General features: G+C 37.6%; 1 long non-coding RNA gene across 1 annotated transcript; it reads left to right on the top strand.

Annotated features, from left to right (window-relative positions):
• The first annotated feature begins 1,190 nt into the window (after window positions 1-1,190).
• Gm40295 lies at window positions 1,191-13,023 on the top strand. Its single transcript, XR_868395.1, has 3 exons — window positions 1,191-1,295; window positions 4,001-4,028; window positions 12,860-13,023. It is a non-coding gene; the product is annotated as a predicted gene, 40295 (long non-coding RNA).
• Window positions 13,024-17,401: the final 4,378 nt, after the last annotated feature.

The following is a 17,401-nucleotide window of genomic DNA, read 5'->3' as shown; positions in this document are numbered from 1 at the left end:
TAAAGTGAATATGGGTTAAAAAATATACCATGAAAGATAATCATAAAATCACCATGATGTAAGGGTGTGGATTTCTGGATAGTTGCAACATGTTTAATAAATGTGAGTCATTAATAAGACCCTAAGAAAATAGAGTACAACATGATTGGCCAGCGGGAAGTATTTTTTTTTAGATAAATCTATATTAGCTAATTTCACAAGTCTATGGACAGATGGTCTTAATACTATCAATACTATCAACATAATTGTAGATAGTGGACTATACATAGATATTTCTGTCTTTTTTTAACACAAAACCAAATTGATTTAGCAATAGTAGACTGCTTTTGTTCACATGTGTACTTACATTGGTCGTATTTGCTTCCATAATTACAAATTTAAATTAAATATTAAGTCTCCTGAGGCATCAGAGCTATCAACAGAAAGTTACTGATATTGTTCCTATTGAAACAAAGTTCAATGCTTCAAATGGAGTATAGAAAATAATTCACTTAAAAAATTAAACAACATGAAAGCAAGACTGATGAAAAATAGAAAATTAATATTATTCCACAAAGATTAAACTCAGAGAATCTCAGAGCTGTCAGGATGTCTTACCTCATTTTAAGACAACTGACACCGGTCACCATGAGGTATTCACTAGGATCCAGGGTTATAGAAAAGATATAATGGGGTATTTTCAAGGGGCTGGTTTTTAAAGAAAATGGCTTGCCCTGACATCTAAACGTTGCTTAATTAGTGTACACTCTTGTGTTGAAAATTATTTAGAATGTTTAAGAAAAGCATATGTTGTTTCTTATGATTTTCTAATTTAACTGGCTTTTCTTGTTAGCCAACTAATAACTTATTCCAATGGCATTAAATAAAGGAATTTTCACTGAAATTCAAAATACTGAAAATATGCCTTTGGAAATAGATGCCCTAAGAGAGGGAGATGCCATGTCCTTAATGAGAACAACTACATATTTTGATTTGAGGTGTGCTTGTATTACTGGCTCCTTCCATTTGCTGGATCCATTCCATCTAGTCTCTGTGCCTAATATTGCAGTGTATGTAAGATGCAGAAACAATATCAGCAGCATGCTGAGGGAAATTCCCCTCCAGCACTGCTTCAAAGAATGGAAAGGTTGCACTCTCCATGACTTGAATAACTCATGATTCTAAATTTTCATAAACTTGCTAGGAACAGTTCAACTTGGAGCTATTGCAGGAGTGGATAAAACCCATACTGAGTCTGACACCTGTACTCCAGCCTGAACTCAAAGGTCCAAAGCAAATCCTCGTCCATCGTCCAGGTCAGTGAAGCTTGAAAGTGATAGCCAAAGCCACACACACCATCTGGGGAAGAGGAAAAAAAAATAAACCTGGGAAGCAGAAGCCCCTGGCCCCCACCCCAATTCTTTGAGGTTTGGCTAGTAGGAAGAGTCTAGATTCTAGGAGAGCCGTGAATATGCAGGGTTTCAAAATTCTCGCTGTATCACTAAAAATGCGTATAATTTCTATGCTGTTTCCACAAGAGTTCCTTGTGCATGAATGAAATAGAGCTTCTTCCAAACAGTCCTGCCCTGGAGTTCCTCGGAGAGAAACCTCTCCTCTTTTGCTCGTGTCTTTGTCTCTTTATCTTTTCCCATTGTCTACTTCAAAGTAAGGGAAGATAATGACTTGTGACCCTGTGGCATTTAATGATCTATGCTTCAATGGGACATATACATCAGTGTTTGATCTCTGTGTTCAATCTCTGATTGGAGTCTGCGGACTTAGTGAATTTACTGATAGTGGGTTTTGCATACACATTCACCATTTTGCATCTCTAAAGAGTTATATAAAGACACATTTAGTCAGAAAATGTTGTGAAATTTTGTTACAGTGACTTATTGAAATTATAGTATACAAGTAGCAAATTTTTAAAAACTGTTGGATCTAAGACTAACTTTCTCAGGCTGAAGTGGATATGCATATAGATTTATAATTTTTTAAATGTCTTGGACACTCTTGAAATAATACAATCACATAAAAGTCAACAATATTTTAGTTATAATGGTTATACCCTAATAGGGCCATTGAAAATCAGTGAAGGTTTATTACACATTAAGAGTATCTTTAAGATATTTTATCCATGTTTTGTCTCATTACTAATGTAGAAATAGGTTACAAAGGACACAGGACAATAGAACACTGTACATTGTTAATTTTAGCACCAACATTGTAGAAGTAGATTGTGAGAGCGACAAAAGTATGGATCTGATAATAAATAAAAATGTACCAATTCCTAAAAATAGAATAAAGAATAGATCCAAAACCATATCCTTTAATTATGCTTTGAATATTCCAGAAGATCAATTATCAGACATTCATACAAATCAATTATCAGACATTCATATTCATTCATTCATTCATACTTCGAAAATAGAAGCTTGTATCCTGCTGCACTACAAATATCCAATGGTTCTCCTCTGTGTGCTTGCTTCAGAGCAGATAACTGAACAAAATTCATGAAGACTCCATGTTTTCAGAAGTCACTTCCCACCTTCATTGTCATGATTTAAATAGGATGCCTAATGGCACAAACCTCCAAAGAAGATTAAGCATTTACTCATATGGCCAACATGTAATAGACCTACAAGTGTATCTCCTCTGACTTGGCAGATTTTCTCCAAGTATTTGGTATAATTTATGTCATAAGTTATTGTTTCAAATTATATGATCCTCTTGGAAATCCTTATGCATTTGACTTCCTCAAGGGCTCTCACCTATGCCTTGGGATGAGCAGTTAGTAAATATGGACGTATATTTTACTTATCAATCATCAACTGTGTACCAAGAGAGTGTTTGCTATGCTGTATGTGTCCTGTGATATTCCCTTAGGTCATTCATCATTTATAATTCCATGTTGCTATTTTTTAATATACAAGTATTTGATAAAAACTATTTTTGGGATAGAGACATTTTGAACTTGGAAATAAACAGTGCAGCACTAAAATCATCCTTGACCACAAAGTCGTGTAGATGATAGGAATGATGTCTCCTCTCTTGTCACACTCCAAGGGCCTGGGTAAGAAAAACTGCCACTTAGCCCCATCCAAGCTGTGCTGAGATCAATGTTTACATTGTGTGCAAGCACATATAAAATAAATGATGTGGGAAGAAGGTTCATCATCTATTTTAAAATGCTACCTTCTATTTTAGACTGAACATGTACAATTTCTGTTTAGCAATTTCAGCTAATTGTTGGATTAACATTTTGGGGAACAGATTGCAAACTTCAAAATGGAAAAGATCATTTTAGGGAGGGAAGCTAGGCAGCTGTCAGGGAGTCAGAATTAACATACATTTGCATAACAGATGTACAGTAAGGTGTCTATGACAGACAATCACTGAATATTAATGCTGTAGACCACGACATCATTTGCGTAAATGCTGTCTGCTGGGTATTGAGGTTGGTGTGCTCTTTGCAGAAGACAAAGGGCCAGAGAATGGAACAGATGTACCAGATACACTGATGCATCTTAATTTATGACATCCTCATGAAAGACCTTGTGGTGCGATTTCAGATTTTATTACAAATAATTTGGAGATAAAAGAACTAAGTAATTATCTTTTTCCCCTACAGTTAGTCTCTCTCAAAGGATGAAGGTTCATTTGTGGACTACCATTGTGATGCCTCAAGAGAATAACATTCTTTATGTGGCATGGGGGTGGGGAAAAGCTTCAAAGAAAAGCTTTCTTGAGAGTCAACATTGGGCTTTCAATAGATTTGGCTGTTAGCATGTTGCTGGACACCTGTCACACAGAAACTCATCCCCTTCACACATTCTTGAATGAAGCAGCAGGTGAGCCTAGAGCAGGATTCACATGGTACTTTCTAAAAAGTTAATTGTGTTGAAGTATAAAACTCACTTTGTCAAATCAATGTTATAAACATATGCTAAGCTCATGCTAAGCAGAGAGCCTTCTTTAGTATCCTAATTGACTTTCTTTTAACTCCTTTGCTCTCTTTCAGCCAACCTTTACTGGAGATACCCTCCCAGGTAACAGCAGTCCCTGAATTTGTTTGCCTTCTTGATCTTTCATTGAATAGCTATTCTTGGTTGGCTAATTCACCATCACACATTTGATCAACATATATTTAAGTGCATAGCACATGCTGGGACTTATAAAAATCTGAATATAGAAGGTACAGTTTCCATCAGGTGGCAGATTATTGTTTAGTGGGAATGATAGTCAATCAGGCGGTCAACAAATGTTTACTGAAAGTAACTGCTGAGGATATTGTTAAGGTATAGAGCTACTGCAATAAATAAAGCTGACAATCATCACCGTCAAGGGACTATATTTTCTAATGGAGAAAACAACTGGTAACAGTAAATAAGATGATACCATGTATACAGACAAAATAGGGTAATGGGAGAGAATATAGCAGTGGGTGAATGGCAGTGATTTCAAATGGGCAGGCTGGCTTTATTTTCAATCATAAAATACAGCTCTAAAAAGCAACAATTGCCCTGGCACCTGAATATTGAGAAACACGCAGTCACATAGAAAATGGAAGTGATATCATTCAAGTCAAAAAATTGCAAATTCATACTTCCTGAGACAGAGTGCATACAGCCACACATAATTTGATTGGGAGAAAATTCATCGTGTGTGTTAGGCTGTTCACAGGTGTTATAGATGAGAACAAAGGGAAGAGACTGAGTGAGCTGAGATAGGCTGCGGGAGTTAGCAGACAGAAAAAGATTCTGTGGCCTTGGCTTTCTGTGAGTGTGTGTGTGTTTGAAACCTACAATATGAGAAGTGTTTGTGTGTCTTAAAAGAGAAAACCACATAATGCAAGTCATTTTAAAAGAGATGCAGGAAAGTGAGACATACTTTGATAATTATACTTTCTGTATGTAGAGAATTATATTTTCTATTGCATGACAATAAATTATGTAATTATGTGAATATTATAATGAAAATTTAAAGAAGGGGGTCAAATTTAGATTAAGAACTTTAACACTAAATTACCAAGGAATTTGTTCAACAGTATGATCAGATTTTAACCTAGCAATCTCTTCTGGACACACTGTGTGGGTATAAGCAGAGCTATAAAACAGAGTGACATGTTCAGCTCTGACTTTGGTAAGCGTCTCACTCCTCTGGCTAGGCAGTGTGCCCTTTAGTAATAAGCCATGTTATTTTGACTCTCAGTCAGTGCCTTTCTCTTTATTCACAATGGACGGAGGACACATTGATCTTTGCACTCTTTTTCTTAGTGTTTCTGGTCCACAAATGGTTCAGAGAATTTCTTGTATCTGTGGGCTTTGTCCACTGGGAGGATTCAAATACCTGCAGCAAGGCAGGCACTTTACTGGTACTTGCTCCCTGCAAGGGGTGGTGTTTTGCTTCTTCACATCCCTGAGCAGAGGCTGGATATTTTCATCCTGCGTAAGATCATACTTGGCCAAACTGTAGCCATTCATTCCTATTAAACATGGAGTCTCAGTAACATTTTGTGATGTTCCCCCTTCCATAACTCTTCATTTTAACTGCTAACACATACTGAGAAAATACTGTTTTAATCTCTGCCCAATATTGTAAACTTGTATTTTTTTCAGTATGCTGGTGCTCTATACTGTATTTTCTCCTTCAATATGGAGGGAAGAGGAGTCAGAAGGGGTCTGCAGAGGACTGCTTGGCCTGGCCTCAGTGACAGAAGATGTACCTAACCCCACCTGAGGCCCCAGGGAGTGTAGGAGTCCTGGTAGGGTGGGGACTAAATCTTGGAGATGGATGGGTTGGGGAGGAATAGGATGAGGAACTGTTAGGAAGCAGACTGGGAGGGGATATAACAACTGTACTGTAAAATAAGATTAAAGTTGATAAGAAAAGAAGAAGGTCTCATCTATTTGCCCAACTCTCACAACCATCAGATGAAAACTAACTTTGAGTTTGGAAAGGGTGGCTGAAGAGTCCATCAACAACCACTCTACAATAGCATCTTTCCAGACACATAAAGAACATGCCCATGAGATTAAAGCAAGGCAACAGCTTTGATCATACAGAAGTTGGCTAGTTAAGGGTCCATATCCCTCATTTCTAACACACTTCACTAGGGTCACCCTAGTAGATTCCAGGTAGTTCCCACTTCACTAGATTTCCACATCACTCCTGAAATGCTCCCAATTCCAATCCTTTCCAGCAGTACTCTCTCTCCACACATCCTGCACCCCAGCCCTGATCCTTTCTATTTCTATCTCCAACTTTCCCCCAATCCACCCTCGAAATCAGTTCTGTTTCCCAGTCCCAGGGTATTCCATGACTCCTCTCCTGAGGTCACCTTGTTACTTAGACTGTGAGTCTGTATGTTGTAGCAAGCTTATTTTACTTAACAGATAATATCCACCTATAAGTGAGTACATATCATGTTTGTCTTTCTGTGTCTGGGTTACCAAATGTGCAATGTTTTTTGGCTGTTGTTGTTTATTTTATTTTCTAGTTTCATCCAGTTGCTTGCAAATTTCATAATGTCATTTACTTTAACAGCTGAGCAATACTCCATTGTGTAAATGTATCACATTTTATTTCTGATTTGAAGGACGGACATCTAGGTTGTTTCCAGTTTCTGACTATTATGAATACTGCTACTATGGGAAGTGTATTTTTAATATGATCATGTCAAAGACCTGGTCTACAGCATTGACCTGAATTTTTTTCCTTCATCTGGCTATAATTAAGAGGTTTTTATCTTCTCATGCTGTTCTACATTCCCTGAATATTCCTTTCATGTGCTTTTATCTATTTTCCATATTCTTAGTATGTCTGGTCTAGTTCCTCTACTTTGTCTTTAAGTCCTGATATTTTAACATCCATGCTGTCTATTCTAATTGGTAGGCTTACCCATGAGATTTCCAATTGAGTTATGTGTCCTGTGCTTTAGATCTAGAATCTAAGCAGTTCTCACTGCATTTGTTGTAAGACTGGTGATATCCATACTGCCATGACCTTTAATATTATTGGTGTCATTATAAGACCATGGCATGTGCAGTTCATTCTTTGGCTGTGTTTCAAATGTATGATTTTAAACAGTCTCCAATTAGGTCAGTATGTAGTCTATGCAGCAAGCCTGAGGGTTCTAGATGACGAGATTCCAGGTATTCACCAGTGTGGACCCTCTGAAAAATGTATAATCTGGGCAAAGCTAAGATATGTGACATGGTATAGGTCAGCTAAAATGTGGAGTGAGGACTAGAGGTTGAGGAGGATACGTTCATGGAGTCAGAGAGATCGTTAACCTAGCACTTCACAGAGGCTAAACTACAGGTTGAAGGTTGTGGGGAAAGCTATGATCAGGACGCAGATGTAGCTGTCTCTTGTGAGACTATGCCGGGGCCCAGCAAACACAGAAGTGGATGCTCACAGTCAGCTAATGGATGGATCATAGGGCTCCCAATGGAGGAGCTAGAGAAAGTAGCCAAGGAGCTAAAGGGATCTGCAACCCTATAGGTGGAACAACATTATGAGCTAACCAGTACCCCGGAGCTCTTGACTCTAGCTGCATATATATCAAAAGATGGCCTAGTCGGCCATCACTGGAAAGAGAGGCCCATTGGACTTGCAAACTTTATATGCCCCAGTACAGGGGAATACCAGGGCCAAAAAGGGGGAGTGGGTGGGCAGGGGAGTGGGGGTGGGTGGATATGGGGGACTTGTGGTATAGCATTGGAAATGTAAATGAGTTAAATACCTAATAAAAAATGGAAAAAAAAAAAAAAAAAGGAGGGCCAGCCAGGCTAGGTTAGCACACTGGGTACATCTAGGGGTTGGAATAGTGCAACGGAATCTGATTGAATTGAACCCACAAGGAGGGTATAAGACTTAAACTAAGCCTGGAAGCAGGTTTGGGTATACTAAGGTTCAGTGAATTTACTGGAGGGGTCACAGGATGTGAGTTCTAGGTAAGATCTAGAGGTTGATTATCACATGGGTGGATTCATCGGAGTGACAGAAAGGGATAGTTAAGGCATCCTGCCTAGGTCCTTATCTCATGTGGAAACTGTTGGTCTTTGGTAGAAAGCAGAACTAGTATAGTCACCCCAAAGAAATGGAAATAGGCTGTGAGGAGGGGACAGAGGCAGGTAGCAGGAGCTGTCTCATGGGGGCCCTAGGGACACCTTAATGGACAAGGAAGGAGAAGGAGAACACAAATAGTGTGCTCTTCAATCCTTGCCACATATGCTGCCTGTAGATTCCTTGGTGGGAAGTTGGTTTAGGGTCAAAAGCAAGTCACAAAGCAGAGGAGATGGTCTAGGTAGAGGGGCTGAGGCATGTGGCCACAGAATTATAGATACCCTAGATCCTTCATCTTAAAAGTCACCATCCTTTCTTTCTCTTTCCTAGCTGTTATTCAAAGCCAACATCTTTAAACTTCTTCACCTGGTAACTAGCCAGGGACTGTTCTAAGTGAAAGCCTTCCCAGTTCATCAGTGTAATAATATGCTCCTGTTGACTCATTACTAGAATTCCCATGAAATCTATCTTGACTTAGACTTTTGGAATGTTTATATGACCTCCTCAAGTAGCCATCAGTGGTATAAAGGACAAGTTACAAATTGAGATTTGGTCTCTACAAGTTGGGGCTTACTTCTACTGAGATCTGAGTGTCTCCATAATATCTCTGTGTTAAGAATGGCCTTCTCAGCCGGCATGGTGATGCACACTTTTAATCCCAGCACTTGAGAGGCAGAGGCAGGTGAATTTCTGAGTTTGAGGCCAGCCTGGTCTACAGAGTGACTTCCAGGACAGCCAGGAGTACTCAGAGGAACCCTGTCTCAAAAAAAAAAAAAAAAAAAAAAAAAGTCCTTCTCCCAGGAGTGACTGGGGTATAGAAAATTGGAGTTCGCTGTGATAGCTGGATTCCAAGAGCTTAAAACACACATAGAAGGAAAATGCCTGTTGAAACCTTGGTAGATTAAAAAAAAATCATAGAGAAACAAAGCCATGGCAAGTGTCAAGAAATAACACATTAAAGACATACAATTTTAGAAGGATCAGAGCAATTCAAAATCTTTTTATAATTTTAGAGTGATGTTTAAATAGTATTCAAAGATTGCTTGGTAGCCTCTGGGGGATGAAAAATTTATGAGTTTTATGGAAAGAAGTGACATGTTTAGGTTTTGTCTTAAAGGACTTATAAAAACAGCATGAAGATGAGGTTTGAAGAGGGGATGATAAACTAAAGCATCAAATAAAATTGGTCAGTACCTGCAGTCCAGAGGATGATTATCAACAGTGCCCTATAGGAAGGCTTTAGAAATAGGAAAGAGAAGAAAACGTGCTCAACACCCAAGAGACTGAATGAGATTTGGTTGACTGAATGTAGACTTGGAAAGAGAAATGAACAAGATAATAAAAAATAAATAAACTTAGACAAACCGGTTAAAATGAAGACTAGATCCTTACAAAATGTTGCAAAGATAATAGTTTTGTTTTAGCTATCTGAATTTAGAAAGAAGAGTTCACAGTGTGTTTAATCTGTTGCATTTGGACTATATATGTGTATATATATATATATTGCAATCTTTTAAATACTAATAAACATCACTCTAAAATTATAAAAGACTTTGAATTGTTCTGATCCTTCTAAAATTGTATGACTTTAATGTGTTATATGTGTATGTATCATCACTAAAAGCACAAAATAATAAATAATGCCTTATGGATAGAAATATAATATGAAAATTGACCTGAGCCACATGTAAGATGGAATCTCACTCAAAAATTACTTAAGTGTTATGTTGAAGTAAGACATGTTTGTACCATAAGCAATAGGTAAATGTATATAAACTGGAGCACCCAAAGTATTTTAAGAAAAATGTATCAAGTGATAAACAAAAGTATATTGGACACAGGTCAAAAGGAAGGAAGCATTTTCTGGAGAAATAGTAAATAACGTATAGATGTTGGGGACTGCTTCTAATGCTTTGATTTAATGGGAAATCTTCCTGTCCAAACGCTGAAGGTCCTTGTTCCCAATTGTTTTTTTTTAATTAACCAATTAATTAATTTTTTAAACAATAAAGAGCCAACAGCCAATAGATAAGCAGAAAGAGAGCTGGGTCCTCTAGGTTCCTGCAGGCTAGGATACAGGAGATAGGAGCAGACAGAGGATCACCATGATGCAGTGGGAGATGCATTAGATTTAGAGCTGCAGGAGAGAGAGCCAAGGAACCATATAAGAATTTGGGTAAGTGGCCAATGGCCACTTACCTTATTGGGCCTGGGGTAGCAGGTGGAGTATTAGAATTGCGCAGTCTTGATCTAGTCACAGCAGATTAAAATTAATTGGCATTGTGTGTGTGTGTGTGTGTGTGTGTGTGTGTTTCAGTGCAAATCCAAAGAGCTGCTGGGTGGGTAACTAGAATAGCATGACCCACCAAAAGCCAAAGCAGAGTAGCAAAACTTCTGCTACTTATAGACACTGCAATTCGGTAAGAGAAGGGACCCAAAGGACCCTTCAGAAAAATATGCATCAGTGTTGAGAAATAACAGTTCCAGCAGATTGATGGAAGTAAAACCAATTGCATTGTATAGAAGGAGGAATGTGAAAAGAGGACCCAGAGACAGCTATTTCAGGTAATGCTTCTGAAACCTTTACCATTTAGTGAAGACAAAGGAAATACCCTGGTTGGAGAGTATGGATAATTAACTGTGTTTTGATGTTGGACATGTCGGGCTTCAAAAAAGGGAGGTTACAGTGGGCTCAAAGTCAAGTAAAGTGATGTCTGAGGACAAAATTAAAGACACAACAAAGAAAATATCAAATCAAAACAGTGGGGTTATTGGGAAAGGTCCTTACCTTTACAAAGAAGATGGCCCATCATTCTCTCCAGTATTGGTATAGATAAGCTTTTTAAGTTTACTGGTACCTGAAGATTTTCTATAGCTTCAGGAGCTTCTAATTTCTTGTTAACACAGGGAAGAACTTGTGGCAAGTGTGGTTAAGTAAGATGACTAACTTCTAAAATTTCAGACAAGTCCAAATTAGATATTCTTCCTGAATGACTGCTAATTGGGAAAACCTGGAAGAGCAGAGAGTGACTTTGGTCTCCTATGAACTTTTCCCTCTGACTCATCTCATCTCCCTCACAGGCTTCTTTGAAGAGCTGAGATAAAAGCCACTCTCATCAAATTCAGAGGAAGTGGTTCTTTTATTTATAAAGCAGAAGGAACCGGTTCTCATTGTTGATCAATTGGATGGTGGTTCTGCCAGTATCAAAGTCCCAGGACTATTCTCAACTCACTTTTCTACTCTCTAATCAAATAGTCCTATGGCAATTTTGGCTAGTTTCCATGGGAACACAGTTAACAGGTGTGTGTGAATCACACTCTGACAAATCCTCTTGTTTCAGCATTTTCATCATCATGAATTTCCCAGATGGACCTATCCAACAAATCTAATATGCTAACCCATCTTACACACAAGCACAATTCTCTCTGTCTCTCTGTCTCTCACTGACTGTCTGTCTCTGTCTGTCTGTCTGTCTGTCTGTCTCTCTCTCTCTCTCTCTCTCTCTCTCCTTTATTCCCATCATCGTATGCCCAGTACCCAAAACTAAAGCTTGTATGCAATGGCTTGACAGAGACTTGCAAGCTGAGAAAACATTGTATTAACAGCTTGATCAGATTGTAATCATTTACCTCAGGAATCTACATCAAGTTGCATATGAATGCAAGGAAAAGACAGAATTTGTGATAGCAACTAACATTACACTGTGAAGTTTCAAGCCATCTGGCACTGGCAGTATATGTACAGCAGGAGGTTGGACCATCATCTGTGGAAACATACATCATAGAGCATTACCTTTGCAAAAATATGCAGGAGAACGGCCTGGGTCAGGAAGAAGGACGTTGAACTAAATTAACAGGTTGAGGCTTTCTTCAGTTTGATGACTATAGTGTAAGGCAACTACTTAAACATTTCAAGTGACCTTTACAAAAGGACTGAGGACTCAATAGAGTTTAAGTTTCTTTTTCAATGCAACAATATGCATAATGAGGGAATGGGTCAAATTTGGGTACAATCCCAGCTCACACATTTGTTTGTAAATTTTTGAATAGGTTCCCAAACATTTCTGTCATTACTCTGTGCTCTACAAGGAAAGGGTGGTGTGCACATTGATTGCTGTTCTAATACGATATTGACCAAGACAATAGATGCTAGGCATATTGGAGCATTACAATTTATATTATTCAAGATAAATAACATTAAGTGTCATTCCAGCAGCAGTAGGCACTCTTGAAATGTGTGCAGTAGCAACAAGTGGTTAATGGGAGACATAATAGACATAACACTGTTATGGTTTAGTCCTTAAATGCCCATCAAAATCATGTTTTGAAGACTCTGTCCTCAGAGTTTTAGGAGACTGTATTTAATTGGAAGAATTAGACCATTTGGAACAGTCTTTTGAAGGGTGTCTGCACTGGCTAGTTTTATGTCAACTAGCCAGATAGTCCTTTTGGAACATGGAACCTCAATTGGGAAAGTGCACCTAATTGGGTTGACCTGTGTAGGAGCCTTTGGTACATCTTCTTGGTTAATGATTAAGGAGGGAGGACACAAATTACTATTGAGGCCTTTAAGAAAGGATGAGAAAGCAATGGGAGCAAGTCAGTAAGCCACAGTCCCCATGGCTTCTATGAGGGGTAGTAAGTCCTTTCTTCTTTGAGTTACTTTTAGTTATGTTTTATCACAGCAACAGAAATCCTAAGACAGTGTCTTAATCCTTTGTATGTGTGTATGTTTGTGTGTGTGTTGCTTTCATTTTAACAAAAGCAACTTACATAACACTGTCACTTAAGCATTTAATTTTCTTCACAGCTTGAAGGTGTAATTTACCATGACACACCGGTTGGAGCCTGAAGCAGCTGGTTGGTCACATGGTGTCCATGGTCAAGAAGAGAATAATGTATGCTGGTGCCCAGCTAACTTTCTTCTTTTGATGTAGTCCAGGATCCAAACAGAGTTTTAGAGTGATTCTTCTCACCTCAGTTAATCTAATGACGATAATTCCTTATAGGCATAACCACAAAAGGTGATTTACACCCTGGTACAAATTATTTTTCACAACTGTGCCTGAAGACTTCTTCAAATAACTACAGATATTGTCAAACTGAAAGACAAAAGTAACAAAGGGTATATTGGAATCCTGTGCCTTCAGATTCTTTTTTATTTCACTGATCATCTGGGATGAGCAGTTTGACTCTGTCACATACCCCTAACCAGCATCCTCTGCTGCCTCAAAGGTACAAAATGATGAGGTCAGGATATGATGTACTGAAACTTCTGAAACCATGACATGAAAAACAAAACTCAAAACAAACAAAACCCAGCAATAACAACCTTAATCTCCTTCTAAGTTATTTATCTCTGGAATTTTGTTATGTCTATAAAAGATAATAAACACAAAAATGGTTCTTATCATTACAGAAATTTCCACTTGCCAACATGACAATTAGAATTAGAGATAATATACTAATAATATCTATCTAGCACATACTATATTTCTATACATAATTACAATTTTGATTAGTTAAAATTTTTAGAAATATGTGCTAAATTCTGTACTAAGTGTGTTACATATATTTGGTATACTTTTTACTCAGATTGCGATTAGAAATGGGATTATTCTTATTCTGTGAAAGAGAAAATGAAAGATTCTTCTAATTAACTACGAAGTCCAGATTATACATATCATAAATTCGTGTAATGACTCAAAAATTACAGAGAAAAAGTTAATCAAAAAGGTTTTCTTTTTTTCAATTCTCATTAAATTGCCCAAATCTTGTGCTGCTATGTTTTGTAGTGGCTTTTATTAATATCCTTCAAATCTAACAGAAAAAAAGCAACTGTGGTTAAAGTGGAGCTTGAAATGTTTAAAGGTTTTGTGAACAAAAGGACAAGAATGAGGTTAGAAGGCATTTATTTATAAATAAATGAAGGCAAAGTAGAGAGGCTCTGAGGTCTGTAATCTTGGATGGTACATTTCTGAAAGGTCTTATATTACATGTTCTCTCCCTTCAGAGATAATTGGAAGGTATGGTTATTATTGCAAGAAAAAGAGATACTTTTTCTTTTTGTCTTGGCTGATCAATACCTGCCTCTTTGTGGAGACCTAAGTTCTGACTTAGACGTGGAGAGGAGCAATTTGATGCTGAAAGCACAAAAATGGGTTGGGAAATGTGTCCAAGTCGTTGAGTGCGGGATCTTATCAATAGGACAAATTGTGCTCTTAAGAAGTGAGGTCTTTGTCCCTGTTATTATATAGGCCCCAGGCCTTTCTACATTAGTTCCAAAAGAAATAAACCAGAAAATTCAAATAATAAGCATAACTGTGTCTTGTTAGACCCATGTTTGATTATAAAACAACAAATAACAAATGAAGCATATGAATATGAAAACATAAGATAAAGTTAATGTCTCGATACTTTATACCAGCTGTGTTTGTCAGGAAAGGGAGTGTCCTATTATCATTCCTATTACTATGTGAGATATCCTGACAAATACAACTTTAACTGGGGAGGGGCTTGTTTGGTTGACAACTCTAGGTGACATTCAGTAATTATCGAGTGTTGACAGGAACTTGAAGCAACTGCTCATACTACATCCACATTCAGGAGCAGAGAGGGAAAGGATGCACACGTTCCTGTCTGTGTTGTATGTCTCATACAGTCCAGGGCCCAAATCCAAACATTGCTGCCTACAAATGAAGATCTTCTCACCTCAGTTCAGACAATCGAGATAATACCCAAAGCTTTGCCCCCAGGCCAACCTGATCTATACAGCTCTTCACTGATACCCCATTCCCAGATAATTCTCTCTTGTAACAAGTTGATAATTAAAATTAGGCATCACATATACTCATTAAAAATGCACCCCTAAAATTCCAGTGTTTTAAGTTAGGAAAAAAATTCTTATGTCTCATTTATGTCATAATAAAAGTCAATAAATATAATTCATTTTATCTTGCTTGATGATGTCTCAGATGTCTGAGAGCTCTGTCATGTAGAACTTGCCCTTTCTAGGAACTATAAATTCACATAGGATACCTTGGGGGTCTGAACATAAGTACAACGTCTGTTCATTTAGCTTGCTTTCACCAATGCCCAGTCACATGGTCCAATGTTGAATTACATAATGTAGGAATAAGAGAGTACACTGCCAAAGTTCCAAGTGTCAGGCATATGTGACCTTGCCTCTGAAGACATTACATGAGTTTGTAAGCATTTGGAAGCTATTCATTAAGAAAACAAATTATTTTCCTTCTACATGCTTTCTAATTAAATGTCACCTTTCTTGTCCTTACCGAAGAGATTAGGTTCCTCCTTGAGCAATAATATCAATCTCACCATATCTTTCAGTCTATTCTTTTCAGCCTTTTAGACTTTCTTCAAGAGAAGTTTTCTTTCCTGAAGCAAATCCAACTCTTGATAGGAATCGCTGGGCTCCTTTGTGTCTCTCAGGCCTTGCTTTATCAATTATCCCTCCTTGTTCTTACATAATTACCAGTGTGAACCTTCACATTTTTTTTCATACATCTCACTGCAAAAATTACCTTGAATTAAGGTTGTATTCTGCATATTAGTTTAAGTTGGTTTCAAAAGAGTCCTTGATGATCAAGTCTCTAAAGCATGTTCTATTGACCCTTCTAATTTATTTTATAAAACCTATCTTCATAATGCATCAGCAAAGTAATTGCTTTTCTTACACATGGGGTTGTTTACTATGTCCTTGTCATTCACTAGAGTCTAGGTTCCCCACGGTCTACACCTGTTTTATTCACCCTGATTCGCAGTACTCAGCTCAGTGCAAGATCGTAAATGAACAAATATCCAATAAATATTCAACAAATAGGTCCACAGTGATTGACATAAACTGAGATTCTAAGTGACAAGTTCATGATTAAATCTAATGGATATGTTTCCATTTTTAGTTTCCTGGACTGCTCTGTACCTTGCACCCTCAGTTGGATCATTTTATTTAAATTTTCTAATTCTTTGATGATCCAGGACTATTAAAACTCTTGTTTTTTGTGATGGCTCCTTCTCAGCCTACCTAATGGCTTCCTCCATCTTCTCTTTTGCACCTAAGAAAGGATATTGGAGCTTCTCGTGTGGGCTGCAAACTTTTGTCTTTAAATTACTATGGCTGATGTTATTTACCTTAAGGATTTGGTCTGTCATTTACATAATGATACTCCTGTGAATATATGTCACTATATATATATATATATATATATATGAATATATATAGACTTTTCTTTTGAATGACAGCATTTGTTTTGTTTTGTTTTTGTTTGTTTGTTTGTTTGTTTGTTTTATGAGACAGGGGTTTCTCTGTATCACCCTGGCTGTCCTGGAACTCACTCTGTAGACCAGGTTGGCCTCACACTCAGAAATCCACCTGCCTCTGCCTCCCAAGTGCTGGGATTAAAGGCATGTGCCACCATGCCCATCTGACAGCATTTTTTTAACCTAATTAACTGCTCAATCTTATTGATGTCTGAATATGAATCATGTGTTCTTAAGTTGTTGAGGTTATCTTTCTCATTCTCTGAAAGTCTGATCGTTATCAGTTTAAAGAAACAAGGTTTATAACCTAACTTTCTTGCCTCCTTCATCCTGTCAATCACAAACTTTCTCTGTCACTTGTAATTCCAAAGGTATTGTTTGTTTGTTTTTTTCCTCTTCATTCTTCTAATTTTTCTCAGTCTCTATATTGGACTCTGGATATTCAGTCCTTGCTAGTCTCCCTGTCCTTAGGTCCTGTCTTAATATATTAACTATACATTTCCAGAAATAAATTTGACTATTTTATACTCTGAGATACGCCTCTTTAAACTTCCTTCCTACATAGCTTAAAGCCCACACTTCCAAATGTCTATCCCTTCTAGTAACTTGATCCTTTCTAGTTTTGTTTTTCTTTATTGTCTTGTGGCATCTTTGACTTCACAATGTTAACATTCTGCATACACATGCACTTTTTCATATTGACAATTGCACTTAAAGTCCAACTTCTCCACATCCATGAGGTCTCATGCCAGGTTTTTCATGGTCCAGAATGACTCTTTGTCCTTATTCAATGTGGTTTAATTACCATTCTCTGTCCTTATGATACCCTGCACATACCTGTGACAGTAAATTATATAGAACAAACTCCACTGGGAGAAGATGACAGATTTAATCTGTTTAGAGATGCAACTTTGTGTTGTCATTAAGATTTAGGAGTAATTTGCTACACTGGCACAACTTGGCACCTCCAGAATAAACTACAGTGAGTGTATTAAAAAGGAAAAATGAGGCTTAGAAAAGTTAGTTCTCCTCCCTGCTCACAAACTTAAAGCACAATTCCTTTGTGCTCCCG

Source organism: Mus musculus, chromosome 5 (genome assembly GCF_000001635.26).
Source record: "Mus musculus strain C57BL/6J chromosome 5, GRCm38.p6 C57BL/6J".
NCBI classification, from domain to species: Eukaryota; Metazoa; Chordata; class Mammalia; order Rodentia; family Muridae; genus Mus; species Mus musculus.
This window is presented reverse-complemented; position numbering and strand designations above follow the sequence as displayed.